This window comes from Pan troglodytes, chromosome 3, assembly GCF_028858775.2.
Source record: "Pan troglodytes isolate AG18354 chromosome 3, NHGRI_mPanTro3-v2.0_pri, whole genome shotgun sequence".
In the NCBI taxonomy this organism is placed as follows: Eukaryota; Metazoa; Chordata; class Mammalia; order Primates; family Hominidae; genus Pan; species Pan troglodytes.
The window spans coordinates 118,213,682-118,236,851 of NC_072401.2; the positions used below are offsets into that span (position 1 = coordinate 118,213,682).

At 34.7% G+C, this 23,170-nt stretch overlaps 1 long non-coding RNA gene across 1 annotated transcript in view; it reads right to left on the reverse strand.

Moving 5' to 3' along the window:
• Positions 1 to 10,437, reverse strand: part of LOC104006173 (uncharacterized) — a 43,712-nt gene extending 33,275 nt beyond the window's left edge. Inside the window, exons 1-2 of the long non-coding RNA XR_008547598.2 lie at positions 10,348 to 10,437; positions 9,105 to 9,191 (exon numbers count right to left, since the gene is read on the reverse strand). This is a non-coding gene — a long non-coding RNA (uncharacterized LOC104006173). The remainder of the gene's footprint in view (positions 1 to 9,104; positions 9,192 to 10,347) is intronic.
• Between the last annotated feature and the right edge of the window lie 12,733 nt (positions 10,438 to 23,170).

The following is a 23,170-nucleotide window of genomic DNA, read 5'->3' on the forward strand; positions in this document are numbered from 1 at the left end:
GGGAGAGAGCCAGGCCTGGCAACTTTCACCAGAAACTGATAGAAGAGCTGTGGGGTCTTGAGCGAACATCAGGAGTAGCCAGGCAGTACTTGCTGCAGGCCTGGGCAGGTGGTAGCCCCAGAGACTCCTTATGCTTGAGAAAAGGAGAAGAGTGGGAAGAACTTCGTATTGCAGCTTAGATGCCAGCTGAGCCATAGTAGAATAAAGCAGCATGTAGATTCCTAAGGTTCTTGACTCCAGGCCCTGGCTCTCAAACAGCATCTCTGGACCTTCTCTAAGCCAAGGGAGAGCTAAAGACACTGAAGGGAAGAAAAAAAGCCTGGCCAAATTCACTACCTGCTGACTGTAGAGCCCTTGTGCCTTGAGTGAACATCAGCAGTAGCAAGGAAGTGGTCACCCCAGGCCTTGGGCAAGATTGAGTGATGTGATGGCTTTGGGTCTAACCCAGCACCATCCTAGTCATGGTAGCCATAGGGTACTTATGTGACCCTCCCCAGGAACCAGGTAGCTCAGCACAAAGAGAGATTCCATTCATTAAGGGGAAAGTAAGGGAAGCAAAAGAAGAGTCTCTGCCTGCTAATACAAAGAATTCTCCTGGATCTTACCCAAGACCACCAGGGTGGTACCTCCAAGAGTCTGCAAGTCACAGCATTATTGGGCTTGGGGTGTACCCTAATGCAGACATGGCTGCAGTGACCAAAAACTCAGATTACAACACCAAAGTCCCTTCAAATACCTGGAAAGCCTTCCCAAGAAGGATGGTTATAAACAAGCCCAGAATGCAAAGACTCTAATACTTATCCCTTCTATGCTGAGATACCAAAAAGCATCCACAACCATTGAGACTATCCAGAAAAACATAAATTCAATGAACTCAATAAGGCAACTGGGACCAATACTGGAGAGACAGAGATATGTGATTTTTCAGACAGATAATTCAAAGTAATTGTTTTCAGGAAGCTCAAAGAAATTCAAGATAACACAAAGAAATAATTCACAATCTTATTCGATAATGTAACAGAAAGATTGAAATAATTACAAATAATCAATCAGAAATTCTGGAGTATAAGAATGAAATTGACATACTGAGAAATGCATCAGATTCTCTTACCAGCAGAAGAAATAATTAGTAAACACGAAGACAGGCTATTCAAAAATACAGTCAGAGGATATAAAAGATCAAAGAATAAAAAAAGAAGGGGACATGCCTACACAATTTGGAAAATATTCACAAAAGGGCAAATTTAAAATGTATTGGCCTTAAAGAGGGGGTAACTAGGGATTGGGAATAAAGTTTATTCAAAGGGATAATAACAGAGCACTTTCCAAATCTAGAGAAAGACATCAATATTCAAATATAAGAAGGTTATAGAAAACCTAGCAGATTTAACCCAAATAAGACTATACCAGGTATTTAATAATCAAACTCCCAATGGTCAAGAATAAATGAAGAATGCTAAAGTTAGCAAGCAAAAAGAAACAAATAGCATATAAAAGAGCCCCAATACATCTGGCAGCAGACTTCTTGGTAGAAACCTTATAGGCCACTGGGGAATGGAATGACATATTTAAAGTCCTGAAGCAAAAAGACTTTTATCCTAGAGTAGTAAGTCTGAAAATATCCTTCAAACATGATGGAAAAATAAACACATTCCCAGACAATCAAAAGCTGAGGGACTTCATCAACACCAGACATATCCTGCAAGAAATGCTAAAGGAAGTTCTTCACCTGACAGAAAAACATATTAATGGGCAATAAGAAATCATCTGAAGGTACACAGATAAGTACACAGACAAACACAGAATATTGTAATACTGTCATTTTGGTGTGTAAACTACTCATGTCTTGAGTGGAAAGACTAAAAGGAATCCATCAAAAATATTAACAAAAACAACTTTTCAGGACATACATAGTGTAATATAATATAAATGGAAACAAAAAGTTAAAAAGTTAAAAAGAGGGTGCATGAAGTGTCAAGTTTGCATTCGCTTTCTCTTTGCTTGTTTATTAGTTTTTGCACTCAGAGTTAAGTTGTCATCAGTTTAAAATAATGGGTTACAAGATATTATTTGCAAGCTTTATGGTTATTTCAAATTTAAAAAATCTACCACAGATACACACACCAATAAAAGCAAGAAATTAAAACATACCACCAGAGAATATTAACTTCACAAAAGGAAAGGAAGGAAGGAGGGAGGGAGGGAGGGAAGAGAAGACCACAAAATAACCAGAAAACAAAGCAACAAAATGGTAACAGTAAGTACTTAATTATCAACAGTAATAATGAATGTAAATGAAGTAATATTCTCTAAAAAGAGAATATCTAAAAACAGAAATCTAAAAAGAGTAGGAGTAGGTACACTTAGACAAAATACATTTTAAAACAAAAACTATTAAAAGAGACAAAGAAGGTCATTATAGAATGACAAAGAGGACAAGTTAGCAAGATAATATAATAATTTTAAGTATATAGGCACCCTACCTTGGACCACTTAGATATAAAAAGAAAATATTAGAACTAGAGAGAGAGAGAGAGAGAGAGATCCTAATACAATAACAGCTGGAGAACTTGACACCCCACTTACAGGATTGGACAGATTATCTAGACAGAAAATAAACAAAGGAACATCAGAAGCAATCTCTCCTATAGACCAAATGGACCTCATAGATATTTACAGATCATTTCATCTAACAAATGCTGAATACACATCTCCTAAGCACATGGATTATTCTCAGGGATAGACCATATGTTAAACCACACCATGAGTTTAAAAAAGTACTAAAAAGTAAATTCATATCGAGTATTTTCTCTGACCACAATGGAATAAAACTAGAAATGAGTAACAAGAGGAACTCCAGAAACTGCATAAGCACATGAAAGTTAAACAATTTGCCCCTGAATGACCAGAGGGTCAATGAAAAAATTAAGAAGGAAATTAAATATTTTTCTTAAAACAAATGAAATTGGAAACACAATATACCAAAACTAAAAGAATACATCAAAAGCAGAACTGAGAGGAAAGCTTAGAGCAATAAATGGCTACATAAATATGTAGAGAAAACTTCAAATACACAACCTAATAATGCATCTTAAATAACTAGAATAAAAGCAAAAACCAAACTGAAAATCAGCAGAAGAAAAGTGATAATAAAGATCAGAGCAGAAATAAATGAAATAGAAAAAAACATATCAAAGATCAAAAATATGAAAAGTAGTTTTTGAAAAGATATGCAAAATTGCTAAACCTTTAGCCAGACTAACAAAGGAAAAAACAGAGAAGACGGAAATAAATAAAATCAGTGATGAGAAAGGACACATTACTACTGAAAAAATAGAAATTCGAAGGATCATTAGAGACTACTATGAGCAACTATATCCCAATACATTGGACCACCTAGAAAAAAATGGATAAATTCCTAGACACATACAACCTACCAAGATTGAACCATGAGGAAATCCAAAACCTGAATACACCAATAACAAGTAATGGGATCAAAGCTGTAATAAAAAGTTTCCCAGTGAAGAAAAGCCTGAGATTTGATGGTTTCACTGCTGAATTTTACTAAACATTTAAAAAAGAATTGATAACACTCCTATTCAGACTATTCTGAAAAATAGAGGAAGAAACATTTTCAAACTCATTCTACAAGGCCAGCATTCACTTACAGCAGAACCTGAGGAAGACACACCAAAAAACGGAAAACCAAAGGCCAATACCCCGATGCAAAAATCCTCAACAAAATACTAGCAAACTGAATTCAAGAACACATTAAAAAGGTCATTCATCATGACCAAGTTGGATTTATCCCAGGGATTCAAGGATGATTCAATATATGCAAATCAGTCAATATGATACATATCAACTAAATGAAGTACAAAAACGATGTGATCATGTCAATTACTGAAAACACATTTGATAAACTCAGTATCTCTTAATGGAAAAAAAAACTAAAAAAAAACTTGGTATAGAAGAAGCACACCTCAATACAATAAAATCTTATATGACAGACCCACAAATCGTATCATACTGAATGATGAAAAACTGAAAGCTTTTCACCTAAGATCTGGAACAAGACAAGGATGCCCACTTTCACTACTGTTATTTAACATGGTACTGGAAGTCCCAACTAGGGCAATCAGACAAAAGTAAGAAATACAGGTCATCCAAATTCAAAAGGAAGAAGTCAAATTATCCTTGTTTGCACAGATTTTATGATCTTATAATAAAAACCTAAAGACTCCACAAAAATCTTAAAGCACAGAAAATTAACTACTTAGGAAAAAAATTAACCAAAGAACTAAAATATCTCTACAAAGAAACTATAAAACGCTGATGAAGAAAATTGAAGAGAACTTAAAAAATGAAAAGATATTCCATGTCCATGGATTGGAAGAATCAATATTGTTAAAATGTTCATACTACCCAAAGCAGTCTACAGATTCAATCTAGTCACTATCAAAACACACAGAAAAATACATTTTTTTCTATTTCACAGAAATAGAATGTATAGAGATAGACAGTAAATGGATGGTTATCAGAGGCTTGGAAGGGTAGTGGATGAAAGGAAGTGATGATAATTAATGGTTACAAAAATATATTCAGTTACATTGAATAAGATCTAGTATCTGATAGCACAACAGGGTGACTATAGTCAACAATAATTAAATGTATATTTAAAAATAACTAAATTAATATAATTGGAATGCTTGTAATACAAAGAAATAATAAATGCTTGAGATAATGAAAACCCAACTAATTGTGATGTGATTACTGTGCATTATATGTCTGTATCAAAATATCTCATGTACCTAATAAATATGTATACCTATTATGTACACCTAAAAATTTAAAATTAATATAAAAAGGAAATAGAGTCAGTTAATGTCTTCTGGAGAAATATGACAGACATGATGCCAAAAAAAGAAAAGGATCGACAAAGTGTGAGCAGGGGTGAATTTGTTGTTAAAAAAATGTTTAAATAAAAAGAGTTGCTCTATGAGATAAATCACATGGATAATAAAGGAGGTAAAACAGTTTTAAAAAGTTAAAGTTAATTTGCCTTTGATACACCCAAGAGAATATAAAGGTGATACAACAGGGGTGTACGAATGTAAAAGGACTTGAGAGTGAAATAAATTTTCATTAATTGAATTTGGTATTAAAATTCTTCCCAGCCTGCCTCCAACTACTCACAGTTTCCTTTCACAATAATAGAGTAAAAATGGCTTGAAACTTCTATTTCATTCTTATTGAATTTATCTAAAATTGTTACTAATATTTATTTGTAAACAACATGGCTTTTATTTTAGAAATTTTCTATGATACTATTTGCAATCTTATGAAAGATACAATTGTATCTAGAGAAAAAGACAATTTATTACATTAAATTTTTTCATGTGGTTGTAATTATTCATGATGAAGTCATGTAATAGGTATTCCAAATTATAATCTGTATTATATTATAAAGGTTGGGTTTGATATCCAAAAATATTTTGGTATTTTGGAAACACAGGCAACTCATAAAAAAAAATTATCGTGGCTTGAGGTATTGTGAACAGTGCTGCAATAAGTAGGATTTTTTTAAAGATTTGCAAATAATCTATACACCAAACTCCCAGGACATGCCATTTACCTGTATAATAAACCTGTACATGTACCCGTGAACTTAAAATAAAAGTCAAATAATAAAAATTAATAAAAATTTCCTGTGGTACTAAAAAAAAAAACACTTGCAAATGATGCATGCTTATAGTAATGAATAACTTAATTACCCTAATATGATTATTATATATTATATGCCAGTATCAAAATATCTCATGTACCCCATACATAAAAATTTTAAATTATATTGATGTTAATTAAAATACGCTATTATTTTTAATTTTACATAACACATTTAATAAATTAATTGCTTTATAATTCAGGTTTCTCTGAAAAAATTACTAAGTTGAATTATGAATTTTTAAAATAATAGTATAGACAGATATAATAAAAGAGAGGCTTAGTTTTTTTAAAATTTATTTATTTAGGCTCATGGTTGCAATCTATTTGCTCACTCTAATTTTTCTATCACAAGAAAATATTCAAAATTTTTAGAGATGCTTTGGAATAAAGAGAAAATAGTATTAGTTACAATTTCTATGTAGTAAAGAAAAAATAATAATAACCCCAATCCCTATGTAGTAAATTTCTAATCATGGCATGGCATATATTGTATATTCACATTGAGCACAAGTTTTATTCCATGGTCAAAACACAACCAATACAAGTTGCCAGGGTGTGAGCAAAGCAAGTTGGTAAATAGCACCTATAGCTGTCTTCCTGTCTGCAAGCAGATTTTGCTTCAGTTAAGTAATAGCACTTTACATTTTACTGAAAAGCTTGTTGTTATTTAGGAGGTGTGGTCCTCAAGGATAATTCTCAAGGTTTGTAGAGCATAATTCTCAAGGACTTTTATTTAATAGGACTGGAGAGGGATCTGGACATGTATTTTATAACAACTTCACCAAACGATTTTGAAGTAAAGGATGAGAATCACTGCTCAAAGCAACCTACCTCATTTTCCTGTGTCTCTTTTCATTGTCGTTATATAAAATGGATATTATTAGTTATTGGTAGTCACTGAATATTATTCATTAACTTCTTAGGTATCTGTAGCTTAGATCTGTCATTTTAAGGCTATGAAATCCTTTAGGAAATTTGAAAAGATTACAAAAGTAAAAGATTATTTTCAGAATTCCAATTTTATAATTTAAAATTTATTACTCAACTTTGAAAACAGGGAGTTATATTTTTAAAATTTCAGTTAAATCAACAATTAGTTTAGATAGGCCTTTTTTGTTATGCTAGGCAAATTTGAGGGCTGGATGTGTACATAGAATCAGAAATATTTAGAAGTTTTTTAATACTTAACTTCATTACTACATAAGTTGCAAAGTGGGAAATTGTAAAGGAGATGATGGATAGGCAGATGGAGTTTGATTACATGTAATAATAAGCCATATATTCATATACACAGCGGTAGCAACTAGTCTTCGCAGAAATCAGCAGTTTAGTCATCTGTAAGTGAACCATTTTCCCAACAAATACAATGCCAAATAGGGGTTGATAATAGAGAAACTAGAGAAAATTTAATGTGGGAAAAATTTCAGAAAAGAATGACATGCTGCCAAAATAATTTTCTTATATTCCTACATTTATCTTTCACATTTAGAATTTGCTCTTTAAATTTATGTTTCTTTTATTTTAAAATTAGTTAAAATTACTTAAGTCATACAATATTTATGACATAAAATATTACTATGTGAATATTATTAAGTTTTTATATATGTCTTATGCCAGAAGATTTTGGATCAAGTATCCAAATTTTATTACTGAAGTTCTGCTATTGGCCAGGAACTTAAATGAAATGCAGATAAAAATTTATCTATTTGTAGATTTGTTCAAAAAACAAAAGTGCTTGGTTGAAGTATATATATATATATGTATTTATATATATATTTAAATATCTGTATAAATTTATACGTTTATATATATATATATATTTTATAATAGGCACAGTATGCACAGCAGACCTAATTCTAAACACCATAGTTTGAAAAGATGAGCCCAACTAATTGTGCATCATTAGTGGCATGGAATTTGCAATCAGGAAGATTTGGGAAGAGAAGTGGAATGTTATATAAAGTATGAGGATTTGGGAAGTGAATGTGATAGTGTTTGAACTCTAAGCATCTCTGGGAATTCAGTCAGGTTTGATTCCTTGTTCTTTTTTTAAAGGAATGGAAGGACATCATATCATCATAATGCAGCTATAAATTTATGGCGCTTTTTTCTCTCACAGGTACATATACGAAAAAGTTTATTTTTCTTTTTTTAATAATCATAAAATATAAACTGCCCTAGCTCTAGAGAAAAGCATTCTTTCTTTCTCCAATCCTTTACCCACTCTTCAATGAAGGCAAATATACATAGGAGATGCAGTATAGCAAGTCCTAGAAATAGGAGAAAGCAAATAAAGCAAAAATTACTTCATTATGTTATCTTTTTCCTTCTTTTTACGGTAGTAACATATGCTTTTTTTAAACAAAATACCCAATTTGATTTCTATTTCTTTTTTAATTTTCTTTTTCTTTTAATTTAATTTATTTTATTTTTTTGAGAGGGAGTTTAGCTCTTGTTGCCCAGGCTGGGGAGCAACTGCGCTACCGCTGCTCACTGCAACCTCTGCTTCCCAGGTTCAAGAGATTCTCGTGCCTCAGCCTCCTGAGTAGCTGGGATTACAGGTGCCCACCACCATGCCCAGCTAATTTTTTGTGCTTTTAGTAGAGACGGGGTTCCACCATTTCGGCCAGGCTGGTCTCAAAATCTTGACCTCAGGTGATCCACCCGTCTCGGCCTCCCAAAGTACCCGGATTACAGGCGTGGGCCACCGCGCCCGGCCCTATTTATAATCTTTAAAGAATTTCAACTTTTATTTTAGATTCAGTGGGTACATGCGCAGATTTGTTACCTGGGTATATTGTGTGATTCTGAGGTTTGGAGTGTGATTGATCCCATTACCAAGGTACTGAACATAATACCCAACAGTTAATTTTTCAAACCTTGTCCCCCTGTTTCCCTCCTCGTTCTGCTAATAGAGACCGTAGATGACACAAACAAACGGAAAAACATTCCATGCTCATGGATTGGAAGAATCAATATACATAAAATGGCCGTACTGCCCAAAGTAGGCCCCAGTTTCTATCGTTACCATCCTTATGTCCGGAGTAACCAATGTTTACTTCCCACTTATAAGTGAGAATGGGCGGGGTATTTGGTGTTTTGTTTCTGTGTAAAGTCGCTTAGGAAATGAACTTCAGTTCTATCCATGTTGCTGCGAAGGGCATGATTTTGGTCTTCTTATGTCTGTGTAGTATTCCATGGTGTATATGTACCACATTTTCTTTATCCCATCCACTGTTGATGGGCACCTAGGTTGATACTATGTCTTTGCTATTCTGAATAGTGTTGTGATGAACATGAGAGTGCATGTGTCTTTTTGGTAGAATGATTTTTTTTTCCCTTTAGGATATATACCCAGTAATGACTGATCGACTTACAACAGTGATATAATTCTGGAATTTTCTTCTGTTTTGCAATTTTGACTTGGAGTGCTGATCTCCCACATGTCATTATTTCAACTAGCCCTAAATGAAAGAAACAACATAATTAATAAAGCCATTCTCAAATATGGGCAATTATGTATTATCAAACACCTAAACATCTAGATTCAACTTGGCAAAAGAAAAGCAAATTTTCTTCCCCTTTCACATCGTTTATTTAGATTTTGACAGATTATTTTTAAAGAAGGTAATTTAACTGTGTTAATATATACTCTAAATGTCAATCTAAACGTATTTTTCCTCTGTATGTAATACAGTATATTGATTATGAATTCATATCGTATTTCTGATTCATTTGTCATCATTAAAATAAAATTATTCCAGTTGCCAACAAATAAATGGGTGGATACAACACTCAATTATTTTAATGCTGCCCAAAATTGAGCCAAATATTGTGAATATGAATTAGAAAATCCTTTTATGTTTGTAGAGTGTATTTTTCAAAATACGATTAATTTAACTTTATATGAAAAAGATTATTTGAAGTTCAGAGCTTATAAACGGTTTAAAGATGTAGAATACATTTTTAATCTACCCCAAATGTGTGAGTTGATTACAATTTACAGGAGGTAATTAAATTACCACTAGGTCTGATGTTAAACTTAGCTGAAGCAAAACTATCTTAAAACAAAAGTGTGTGTGTGTGTGTGTGTATATATATATATATATATATATATATATATATATATATATATATAAAATATTAAAATAATTAGCTAGCTATCCAGAAATTGAACAGACCTGAATTCAGAATACTATAATAGGTAACTAGTTTTCAAAATTATAGCTCCCCAAATCTTCTTTTATATCATGCTGTTATCATGTTCAAAGAAGAGCTTATATCTGTCTATCTTCTTCCATAACTTGATATAGAAGACAGAGTTTAATGTAATCACTGAATCATGTGACTGTTGCAGTCGGGAAATAACCAGTTAATATCTTCAGTATTTTAGCAACTCATTTTTTCAAAGATGAACTAAAAATATTAAATACATATAAATTTCACAGGTATATATTTAAAATTTTTATTTTATTGCATAGATAGATAATGTGGCCAATATAGTAAGTCAGTTATAGATATAATTCTCAACTCTTTCTGGAGAGATATGGTTTATAGATTGCTTACATAGTGAGCCAACTCTCCTCTGATAGGTCTTATCAACTTAATGTCAGGGCTTACCTTTTTGTAGAGGAAGATAACACAAGGATATCAAATGATTCCAGGGTAGGGCAAGAAGAGAATCCTACATTCCATTCCAATCCATTGGTGTAGATCTGTGCAATGTGCTGTGCTTTATTATCTGTATCTTATCTTCTTATCTATTGGTACTATTGGTAAAAAGGCACTCACTGTATGCAAAAAAAAAATGTAGCATACATTAATGAAAAAGTATGAGATAATTATTTTGAATTAATGCACAAGCCTGATAAAACGTAAATTTTCTCAAGAATTTTCTGGCAGCTCTTAGTATGTTCCTAAACTGTCATGTGTTTGCATTTGCTTATGGATTGTCATACTCCCCCAAAGCTCTGATTTCATTTTAGGTTGTCCCTGGTTTGTGAAAATAGTTGAAATGTAATAGTAATGTATTAATCATAATTTTAAATCTAGACCTGCATTTCCCCTTAGAAACTATGTTAAAAATATTAAGTTCAAAAGAAAGATAAAATATATTTATATTAGCTTTTGATAAATGTGATGGATATTTTAACTGTAGAATATTTAAATATTTTTGAATATTTTAATTATAATTAAAATATTTTTGAATATTTTAATTATAATTAAAATATTTATAATATTTTAGAATGTTTTAAGTGTAACTTGAGTTTATTAGAACAAATCTAATATTAACAACTTATTTTTTCATAATAATAATTTCAAATAATTTTACTTAAATAAAATTTTCAGATATGTCAATCTAGAGAGAAAAATGTTGATTAGTGGTAACTCAGGGCTAAGTGAAAAAAGGGTGTGGAATAAAGTTTAGTTTCTTTTAACAGGATAGAAATATTCTAAAATTAGATTGTAAATATACTAAAAAAATTTGTATGTTTTTAAAAGGATATATGTTATGGTATATACATTCTAAGTCAAGAAAGGTTTGTATGTCTATACAATTTTATGTTGAATTTCAAGCCAGCAGTAGGATAACCTTGGGTTATTACTTCAATGCATAGTTTGCTTCTCTCTTTTTCTTATAAGACTTTGTGTGTAGTGCTTCGGATGTCTCTTGCAGCTACACATCAGTTTCCCCTTATTATACCTAAATTTTCTCCTCTGCTTGCTTTCCTTTTTGTCTTTTACTGCATTTTCTTTATTAATTATGTATGTTTCTTTTTTATGTTGATACATAAAGTGCTTTAAACATATCCTTACAAACTGAAAATACTATTTTATTTTAATTTACATTATAATTATTTCTAAATAGGTTATATATTTTACCTACTGATATTCAATTACTATTTCTCTGAAATTATATTTTGATTATAATAGTGGTTAAACTCACAAATTGAAATATACTTCTTTCATTAAAAAATGTAGATATTAGTGCTGTCACTTTATGTTATCCTGAAAAATTTTAGCTCCACTACTTAGCAGTAGCATAGATTAAAGTATATTGTTTTATAATTTTACAGTTAACATTTTAAAATTAAAGTTTATAATTTTTCATATCTGCTTTTTCATTAGGTTGTTCAAATTTATATGAACTAACTTTTCTCACCAGCAGCATGTGAACTAGATAATTCTTTTGGTAAGGCTGTACAGTGAAGTCCAAGATGTTAGCTGCTTCCTTCGTCTCTACTCACTGATGCCAGTAGTACCTCATATTTGTGGCAATTAAATGTTTCCCGACATTGCCAAATGACCCCTGGGCAGGTTAGAGATAAAAGTCACCAGAGTTGAAAATTGCTGAATAAATCAACATAGATCCCAGCAGCAGGCTCTTTTTCCACCTCTGATTGCTGCCTCCCAGACGTCTTCCAAGATGCTGTTTCTCCTACTTACCAATTACATATTTATGTTTGTAACGCCCAATTTTTTGTCTCCCATGTTTTATATTTAATGCCCATGATGGGTAGTCTATAAGTGTGGTTTCAATAATATTGGGGACATTTTACATAAAATACATAGTCAGTCTAAATCAATAAGTTGATATATCTATAATGTTTTAAATGTAAAGAAATTATTTTTTTCTAATTCAGTAGAAAATGGGATTGAAATTGTAAGCGAATATTGAGCCTCCACCCTGTATCTTCTGCATTAAGCCCTATTTAGCTAGTAATAGTCTTATTTTGCCAGTGATTCAAAATCAGCAATTAATTGTATACATTTCAGGTTGCCTAACAGAGAGGACATAATAATCATTCAGGACTTACATAACCTGATTAACTGAATAATCACCAAATATTGCTGTGGAGGTAGCTAAAATATAATAATAAAGTTCACCTATTTATAAAAATTAAAACATTGAAAATTGGCTGCAGCATTAAATCGATAAACCTTTCAATGCAAAATAATTTAATTCATGTCTTATGTCCCTCAAGTGTGATACATTCCTTAATGCTGCTTTTTTAAAAAAATTTTTTAAAAAAACTTCAAAAAATGCTGCTTTTTAAAAAAACTTTTTAAAAAATACATTCCTTTTTTCTTTTTTTTATTATTATACTTTAAGTTTTAGGGTACATGTGCACAATGTGCAGGTTAGTTACATACGTATACATGTGCCATGCTGGTGCGCTGCACCCACTAACTCGTCATCTAGCATTAGGTATATCTCCCAATGCTATCCCTCCCCCCTCCCCCAACCCCACAACAGTCCCCAGAGTGTGATGTTCCCCTTCCTGTGTCCATGTGATCTCACTGTTCAATTCCCACCTATGAGTGAGAATATGCAGTGTTTGGTTTTTTGTTCTTGTGATAGTTTACTGAGAATGATGATTTCCAATTTCATCCATGTCCCTACAAAGGACATGAACTCATCATTTTTTATGGCTGCATAGTATTCCATGGTGTATATGTGCCACATTTTCTTAATCCAGTCTATCATTGTTGGACATTTGGGTTGGTTCCAAGTCTTTGCTATTGTGAATAATGCCGCAATAAACATACGTGTGCATGTGTCTTTATAGCAGCATGATTTATAGTCATTTGGGTATATACCCAGTAATGGGATGGCTGGGTCAAATGGTATTTCTAGTTCTAGATCCCTGAGGAATTGCCACACTGACTTCCACAATGGTTGAACTAGTTTACAGTCCCACCAACAGTGTAAAAGTGTTCCTATTTCTCCACATCCTCTCCAGCACCTGTTGTTTCCTGACTTTTTAATGATTGCTATTCTAACTGGTGTGAGATGGTATCCATTGTGGTTTTGATTCGCACTTCTCTGATGGCCAGTGATGATGAGCATTTTTTCATGTGTTTTTTGGCTGCATAAATGCCTTCTTTTGAGAAGTGTCTGTTCATATCCTTCGCCCACTTTTTGATGGGGTTGTTTGTTTTTTTCTTGTAAATTTGTTTGAGTTCATTGTAGATTCTGGATATTAGCCCTTTGTCAGATGAGTAGGTTGCAAAAATTTTCTCCCATTTTGTAGGTTGCCTGTTCACTCTGATGGTAGTTTCTTTTGCTGTGCAGAAGCTCTTGAGTTTAATTAGATCCCATTTGTCAATTTTGGCTTTTGTTGCCATTGCTTTTGGTGTTTTAGACATGAAGTCCTTGCCCATGCCTATGTCCTGAATGGTAATGCCTAGGTTTTCTTCTAGGGTTTTTATGGTTTTAGGTCTAACGTTTAAGTCTTTAATCCATCTTGAATAAATTTTTGTATAAGGTGTAAGGAAGGGATCCAGTTTCAGCTTTCTACATATGGCTAGCCAGTTTTCCCAGCACCATTTATTAAATAGGGAATCCTTTCCCCATTGCTTGTTTTTCTCAGGTTTGTCAAAGATCAGATAGTTGTAGATATGTGGCGTTATTTCTGAGGGCTCTGTTCTGTTCCATTGATCTATATCTCTGTTTTGGTACCAGTACCATGCTGTTTTGGTTACTGTAGCCTTGTAGTATAGTTTGAAGTCAGGTAGTGTGATGCCTCCAGCTTTGTTCTTTTGGCTTAGGATTGACTTGGCAATGCGGGCCCTTTTTTGGTTCCATATGAACTTTAAAGTAGTTTTTTCCAATTCTGTGAAGAAAGGCATTGGTAGCTTGATGCGATGGCATTGAATCTGTAAATTACCTTGGGCAGTATGGCCATTTTCACGATATTGATTCTTCCTACCCATGAGCATGGAATGTTCTTCCATTTGTTTGTATCCTCTTTTATTTCCTTGAGCAGTGGTTTGTAGTTCTCCTTGAAGAGGTCCTTCACATCCCTTGTAAGTTGGATTCCTAGGTATTTTATTCTCTTTGAAGCAATTGTGAATGGGAGTTCACTCATGATTTGGCTCTCTGTTTGTCTGTTGTTGGTGTATAAGAATGCTTGTGATTTTTGTACATTGATTTTGTATCCTGAGACTTTGCTGAAGTTGCTTATCAGCTTAAGGAGATTTTGGGCTGAGACAATGTGGTTTTCTAGATATACAATCATCTCATCTGCAAACAGGGACAATTTGACTTCCTCTTTTCCTAATTGAATACCCTTTATTTCCTTCTCCTGCCTAATTGCCCTGGCCAGAACTTCCAACACTATGTTGAATAGGAGTGGTGAGAGAGGGCATCTGTGTCTTGTGCCAGTTTTCAAAGGGAATGCTTCCAGTTTTTGCCCATTCAGTATGATATTGGCTGTGGGTTTGTCATAGATAGCTCTTATTATTTTGAAATACGTCCCATCAATACCTAATTTATTGAGAGTTTTTAGCATGAAAGGTTGTTGAATTTTGTCAAAGGCCTTTTTTGCATCTATTGAGATAATCATGTGGTTTTTGTCTTTGGCTCTGTTTATATGCTGGATTACATTTATTGATTTGCGTATATTGAACCAGTCTTGCATCCCAGGGATGAAGCCCACTTGATCATGGTGGATAAGCTTTTTGATGTGCTGCTGGATTCGTTTTGCCAGTATTTTATTGAGGATTTTTGCATCAATGTTCATCAAGGATATTGGTCTAAAATTCTCTTTTTTGGTTGTGTCTCTGCCCGGCTTTGGTATCAGAATGATGCTAGCCTCATAAAATGAGTTAGGGAGGATTCCCTCTTTTTCTATTGATTGGAATAGTTTCAGAAGGAATGGTACCAGTTCTTCCTTGTACCTCTGGTAGAATTCGGCTGTGAATCCTTCTGGTCCTGGACTCTTTTTGGTTGGTAAGCTATTGATTATTGCCCCAATTTCAGCTCCTGTTATTGGTCTATTCAGAGATTCCACTTCTTCCTGGTTTAGTCTTGGGAGAGTGTATGTGTCAAGGAATTTATCCATTTCTTCTAGATTTTCTAGTTTATTTGTGTAGAGGTGTTTGTAGTATTTTCTGATGGTAGTTTGTATTTCTGTGGGATCAGTGGTGATATCCCCTTTATCATTTTTTATTGCGTCTATTTGATTCTTCTCTCTTTTTTTCTTTATTAGTCTTGCTAGCGGTCTATCAATTTTGTTGATCCTTTCAAAAAACCAGCTCCTGGATTCATTAAATTTTTGAAGGGTTTTTTGTGTCTCTATTTCCTTCAGTTCTGCTCTGATTTTAGTTGTTTCTTGCCTTCTGCTAGCTTTTGAATGTGTTTGCTCTTGCTTTTCTAGTTCTTTTAACTGTGATGTTAGGGTGTCAATTTTGGATCTTTCCTGCTTTCTCTTGTGGGTATTTAGTGCTATAAATTTCCCTCTACACACTGCTTTGAATGCATCCCAGAGGTTCTGGTATGTTGTGTCTTTGTTCTCATTGGTTTCAAAGAACATCTTTATTTCTGCCTTCATTTTGTTATGTACCCAGTAGTCATTCAGGAGCAGGTTGTTCAGTTTCCATGTAGTTGAGCGGTTTTGAGTGAGATTCTTAATCCTGAGTTCTAGTTTGATTGCACTGTGGTCTGAGAGATAGTTTGTTATAATTTCTGTTCTTTTACATTTGCTGAGGAGAGTTTTACTTCCAAGTATGTGGTCAATTTTGGAATAGGTGTGGTGTGGTGCTGAAAAAGATGTATATTCTGTTGATTAGGGGTGGAGAGTTCTGTAGATGTCTATTAGGTCCGCTTGGCGAAGAGCTGAGTTCAATTCCTGGGTATCCTTGTTGACTTTCTGTCTCGTTGATCTGTCTAATGTTGAAAGTGGGGTGTTAAAGTCTCCCATTATTAATGTGTGGGAGTCTAAGTCTCTTTGTAGATCACTCAGGACTTGCTTTATGAATCTGGGTGCTCCTGTATTGGGTGCATATATATTTAGGATAGTTAGCTCTTCTTGTTGAATTGATCCCTTCACCATTATGTAATGGCCTTCTTTGTCTCTTTTGATCTTTGTTGGTTTAAAGTCTGTTTTATCAGAGACTAGGATTGCAACCCCTGCCTTTTTTTGTTTTCCATTTGCTTGGTAGATCTTCCTCCATCCTTTTATTTTGAGCCTATGTGTGTCTCTGCACGTGAGATGGGTTTCCTTAATACAGCACACTGATGGGTCTTGACTCTTTATCCAATTTGCCACTCTGTGTCTTTCAACTGTAGCATTTAGTCCATTTACATTTAAAGTTAATAGTGTTACGTGTGAATTTGATCCTGTCATTATGATGTTAGCTGGTTATTTTGCTCATTAGTTGATGCAGTTTCTTCCTAGTCTCGATGGTCTTTACATTTTGGCATGATTTTGCAGCAGCTGGTACTGGTTGTTCCTTTCCATGTTTAGCGCTTCCTTCAGGAGCTCTTTTAGGGCAGGCCTGATGGTGACAAAATCTCTCAGCATTTGCTTGTCTGTAAAGGATTTTATTTCTCCTTCACTTATGAAGCTTAAATTGGCTGCATATGAAATTCTGGGTTGAAAATTCTTTTCTTTAAGAATGTTGAATATTGGCCCCCACTCTCTTCTGGCTTGTAGGGTTTCTGCTGAGAGATCTGCTGTTAGTCTGATGGGCTTCCCTTTGAGGGTAACCTGACCTTTCTCTCTGGCTGCCCTTAACATTTTTTCCTTCATTTCAACGTTGGTGGATCTGACAATTACGTGTCTTGGAGTTGCTCTTCTTGAGGAGTCTTTGTGGCATTCTCTGTATTTCCTGAATCTGGACGTTGGCCTGCCTTGCTAGATTGGGGAAGTTCTCCTGGATAATATCCTGCAGAGTGATTTCCAACTTGGTTCCATTCTCCCCATCACTTTCAGGTACACCAATCAGACATAGATTTGGTCTTTTCACATAGTCCCATATTTCTTGGAGGCTTTGCTCGTTTCTTTTTATTCTTTTTTCTCTAAACTTCCCTTCTCGCTTCATTTCATTCATTTCATCTTCCATTGCTGATACCCTTTCTTCCAGTTGATCACATCGGCTCCTGAGGCTTCTGCATTCTTCACATACTTCTTGAGCTTTGGTTTTCAGCTCCATCAGCTCCTTTAAGCACTTCTCTGTATTGGTTATTCTAGTTATACATTCTTCTAAATTTTTTTCGAAGTTTTCAACTTCTTTGCCTTTGGTTTGAATGTCCTCCCTTAGCTCAGAGTAATTTGATCGTCCGAAGCCTTCTTCTCAGCTCGTCAAAGTCATTCTCCATCCAGCTTTGTTCTGTTGCTGGTGAGGAGCTGCGTTCCTTTGGAGGAGGAGAGGTGCTCTGCTTTTTAGAGTTTCCAGTTTTTCTGTTCTGTTTTTTCCCCATCTTTGTGGTTTTATCTACTTTTGGTCTTTGATGATGGTGATGTACAGATGGGTTTTTGGTGTGGATGTCCTTTCTGTTTGTTAGTTTTCCTTCTAACAGACAGGACCCTCAGCTGCAGGTCTGTTGGAGTACCCTGCCGTGTGAGGTGTCAGTGTGCCCCTGCTGGGGGGTGCCTCCCAGTTAGGCTGCTCGGGGGTCAGGGGTCAGGGACCCACTTGAGGAGGCAGTCTGCCCATTCTCAGATCTCCAGCTGCGTACTGGGAGAACCACTGCTCTCTTCAAAGCTGTCAGACAGGGACATTTAAGTCTGCAGAGGTTACTGCTGTCTTTTTGTTTGTCTGTGCCCTGCCCCCAGAGATGGAGCCTACAGAGGCAGGCAGGCCTCCTTGAGCTGTGGTGGGCTCCACCCAGTTCGAGCTTCCTGGCTGCTTTGTTTGCCTTAGCAAGCCTGGGCAATGGTGGGCGCCCCTCTCCCAGCCTCGCTGCCGCCTTGCAGTTTGATCTGAGACTGCTGTGCTAGTAATCAGGGAGACTCCGTGGGTGTAGGACCCTCCGAGCCAGGTGCGGGATATAATCTCGTGGTGTGCCGTTTTTTAAGCCCATCGGAAAAGCGCAGTATTCAGGTGGGAGTGACATGATTTTCCAGGTGCCGTCCGTCACCCCTTTCTTTGATTAGGAAAAGGAACTCCCTGACCCCTTGCGCTTCCCGAGTGATGCAATGCCTCGCCCTGCTTCGGGTCGCTCATGGTGCGTGCACCCACTGACCTGTGCCCACTGTCTGGCACTCCCTAGTGAGATGAACCTGGTACCTCAGTTGGAAATGCAGAAATCACCTGTCTTCTGCGTTGCTCAGGCTGGTGGCTGTAGACCGGAGCTGTTCCTATTTGGCCATCTTGGCTCCTAAAAAAATACATTCCTTAATGCTGCTTTTTAAAAAAACTGCTGCTTTTTAAACTTGTTTTTTAAAAAAACAAAAAATTTTGTTTGTTAAACTTAACTTTCTCCTAGAATTTTGAAGTTTTAATACCTATAATATTATCTCTATTTCTGTCCATCTACTGGTAAATTGAATGACAATAAAATAAATTTAATGTTTTTATCAAATAATCTCAGCAGGAATGTTTGTTTTCTTAAGGTATGGTTTGCTGCAATCAAACAAAATGTAAGTAATATAATTTCTTTTGTCAAATTAAAATAAAAAATGATCAATATTTAGGAAATATTTAATGCACTCACATATGTAGTATGACCAAAATTAAAAGGGAGTTTTATGATTTACTGTATGGCTTCCAAATGTAGGATGCAAGTGGCCAATTCTCACAGTAGGTCATTTACTCAAAACAGTCTGAAATTATTAAACTAAAACTCCTGAAAAGACAGTAAAGTGTATTCTAAATATCAACTGCACCCACCCCACTACACACACACCAAAATAAGAAACCTTAGTTTGTGTTTAAACTTTGACATGACTCGATAAGAAATTTGTCTCAGTCATTTAAATGTTCAAGTTTAATGCTTAGTGTGGGACAGGATATTATTATCCTCATCCTCCTCTGTCACTTCCTATGACTCTATCACCGTCATCTCTAAGAGTTACATCATCTCTTACCTTGGGAAAAACCAAGAAAATATGTATTATGATTTGCACTTTATGCACAAGATATCGCAGAGATTATGCTATTATATTTTCCTCAGATAGAACATATTCATAAGAGAATGCACATAAGATTTACAAGATAAGCCAGTTTTGACCAAGCGAGGTTTCCTTGGGGCAGCAGAAGGGAGAGAGAAGAACACTTTTTTACGGCCACAATCGTTAAGAAAAAAGAGAAAAGAAAATAAGCCAGGCAGCTGGGCGCGGTGGCTTACGCGTGTAATCCCAGCACTTTGGGAGTCCGAGGTGGGCAGATCACGAGGTCAGGAGATCGAGACCATCCTGGCTAACACGGTGAAACCCCGTCTCTACTAAAAATACAAAAAATTAGCCATGCTTTGTGGCGGGCGCCTGTAGTCCCAGCTACTTGGGAGGCTGAGGCAGGAGAATGGTGTGAACCCGGGAGGAGGAGCTTGCAGTGAGCCGAGATCGCGCCACTGCACTCCAGCCTGGGCGACAGAGCGAGACTCCATCTCAAAAAAAAAAAAAAAAAAAAAGAAAAGAAAAAAAAAGAAAAAGAAAACTAAATAAGCCAGGCAAATAGCTTATACGACAGTGAGAAGCATGGTTATTGAGCTCTGGCTAGCTTTAATTAGTCCCATTAGGGATGGATATGCGGGAGGGAGAGAAGGGACTCCAAATCTTCTTGCAGAATTGCCCTATACCATGGAGTCCAAAAGGAAGCATACCAGATCTTCAGAAGACCTAGGACTGAAGGTAGGTCTTCATGTCCTACTACCTTGAGACTCATGTCCACTACCTTGAGAATGTCCCAGAGCATGAGTAAATTTGATTATTTTTCCTCAGGATATTTTTCTTCAGGACAAGGGCAGCCATTTGCTACAAACACATGTTATCAGAAATTACATCTGCTTTTATCTCAGACCTAGACTTCTCAGAGAATGTGTTATCAAGGCCTTTTAGAAAGGTTCCAAGGACATTAGATAGGACATGTATTATTATCTAAGATACAAATAATATGACTGGGTCTGAATAAAATATCCACACAAAAGCTAAATATTATCTAAAAATATAAGGCTCATTCTTTTAAAATGATTTTAAAATGTAATAATGTATCTAATTCTGGCTTGGTTGAATTTGGATATTATAACAGTGACCCACATGGTGGCCTATGGTATGACCAGCATTGCCATGGTCCTCACTAGCTTGGAGAAGCATGTTACACAGCATACATTTGGTAACCAGAATAGAGGTCTAAAAGCATTTGTTTCATGAGACACAATCTCTCTGCCATAATTAGACTTAGCTAACTGACATCATCTGACTGCAAAGAAGTAGCCTATACATATCTCCTCTTTCCTTTCTGTCCCACAGATGAAATGTGCTTTTTATTTGCTATATATAAGTTTAGAATAAATCCAGTAAGTGTATTGTATATGAGCAACAAAATGAAGGCCAATGGCTGGAGTGTAGCAGAGAAGAACAATGAGGCAGGTCAAACCCGATCAGGGTACGTTGTCCCTGGTAAGGAGTTGGAATGGTTTTCTACGTCTAACATGGATTCTTAGCTAAGATATGATACTTTTACTGGGCTTTTGAATATAAACACTAAATGACTTTCTTTGGAAAAATGCAACCTAGAGGAATATCACAAGAATTGTTTTTTCAGATTCTTATGATAAAGTGCTGTCTTTAAATAGAAAATATTTTTATTATTACCATGAACTTTGTACTGAAAGTAAAACATAGCACTGAGAGAGAGGGGTTTTTCTTTGGCATTGTCAAATCAAAATAATGACTCTTGTTATAAAAAGGAGGTTGTTGTAAAACTTCAGAAAGTTGCAATTTTATAGGATTTGTATAACATTTTGAAGGTTGAAACATATTAAAAAATCATATAATGTATCATAAATCCACCAGCTAGCTGAAAATTAGTCATAATAAACTCACAATAAGGGAATTTGTTCCCTCCTTATCATGCAAACTGATAAAGCTTACATGCTTGGCTTAGGACACAAATTTTGTGCCAAAAACGATTCCCTGTTACCTGTGAATAAGAATGAATCTCGTGTATAATTCAAGCAAAGACATTTGCCATATTAAAATCCAGCAGGAAATACTGACTATGTTAGGTTTCATCTACATCTATTTATACATATATTCATTTATTCTCTATGATTTTAAAAAGAATCTATTGTGTGTAATGCAGTGTATAAGATCACTGAAACAGGTAGACATAATATAGATTTGGGATAACACCACCTAGATAACATCACCTAGATATATCTAGATATATCTAGTATATATCTAGCTAACTAGCTATGTAAACTGACCTGTGACTTTCAAAGACTAAAAAATTGCTTCACTAACAATGTATGGGGTTAATCCATACTTTATTACTGGGATCTGTGATTGACACTCATCTTAAAAGATATATTCTTTCCATAGATGCATGATTCATAAGGCATCTTAAATATAGGCAGCTATATGGTTGAAAATTTGTTTACATTGGTAAATTAAAAAGTGGTGCATATTATACCTTTCTTATGCTATGTATTAGTGTCAGAGTTACAGAATATATATCAATTAGCTGAGTTTATTAAATCCTGGTTTTAGTCCAGTTGAGGATTAGATAAAGAATGTCCATAAACAGTTTAATAAAAGAGCATGTAATAACAAGAAAACTCACAATATTTTAAGGCTTATAAAACGGAAAAATAAAAAATAAGCACTGAATATGTCTTTTTCAGGAGAAAGGAGGCTATAACATCATATATTTTTGTATATATAATGAACTCTTAGCTCTTTATTTTCTCAGGGCTGAATCCTTAGCAAACATGTACATTTTCTATCTATCTATTGACAAACATGCACACACTATATATATATATATATATATATATATATATATATCTGAAAATATATTTGCAAGTTTGCAATCCTGAGTGTCACAATCTATAAACATTACCAAACCACCACCACTCCTTATGCCACCAAAGTAAGAACACAATTAATAGAGGAAATGGAAGAAACATTTCATATATATATATATATATATATATATATATATATATATATATATAATCATGTTCTCCAAATTCCGGGAAGATAATTTTTACTGAGAAATTAGAAACTGAGCCTCTATTTGCAATGGCAGAAAAAAACTCATAAAGATTAAATATGTGGTTTATAGTTGTACTAAGAATCTCCTGGTATAAAACAAATACATGGTATGCATTCAACCACTATGTTTGTTACATTAGGCTAGACACTGCAGGCATAGAGCCAATTAAGAAACAGGCTTTGCCCTCAAGACACTTATAGTCTATAAAGTAGTTTTAAAACAGTGCAGTTTCCTGGAGCAGTTGTGTAACTTTCTACTTTCTTCTGAAAATAAAACCTGGCAGTTTTCAAGGGAAAGCACTCTGTTCACTAGTTTTGCATATTTCATTTGAGGGGGATTGCCATCTTCTTTCATATTTCTAGATACAGCATTCATTTTCTTAATGCAATAAATGTGTAACATACACTGAACCATGGAAATTGATTGAAAGGTAAATGTATGTGAACTAAGTTAATCTAATTTGAGTGAAGCTAAAAATATTTGATTATAGTTGAAG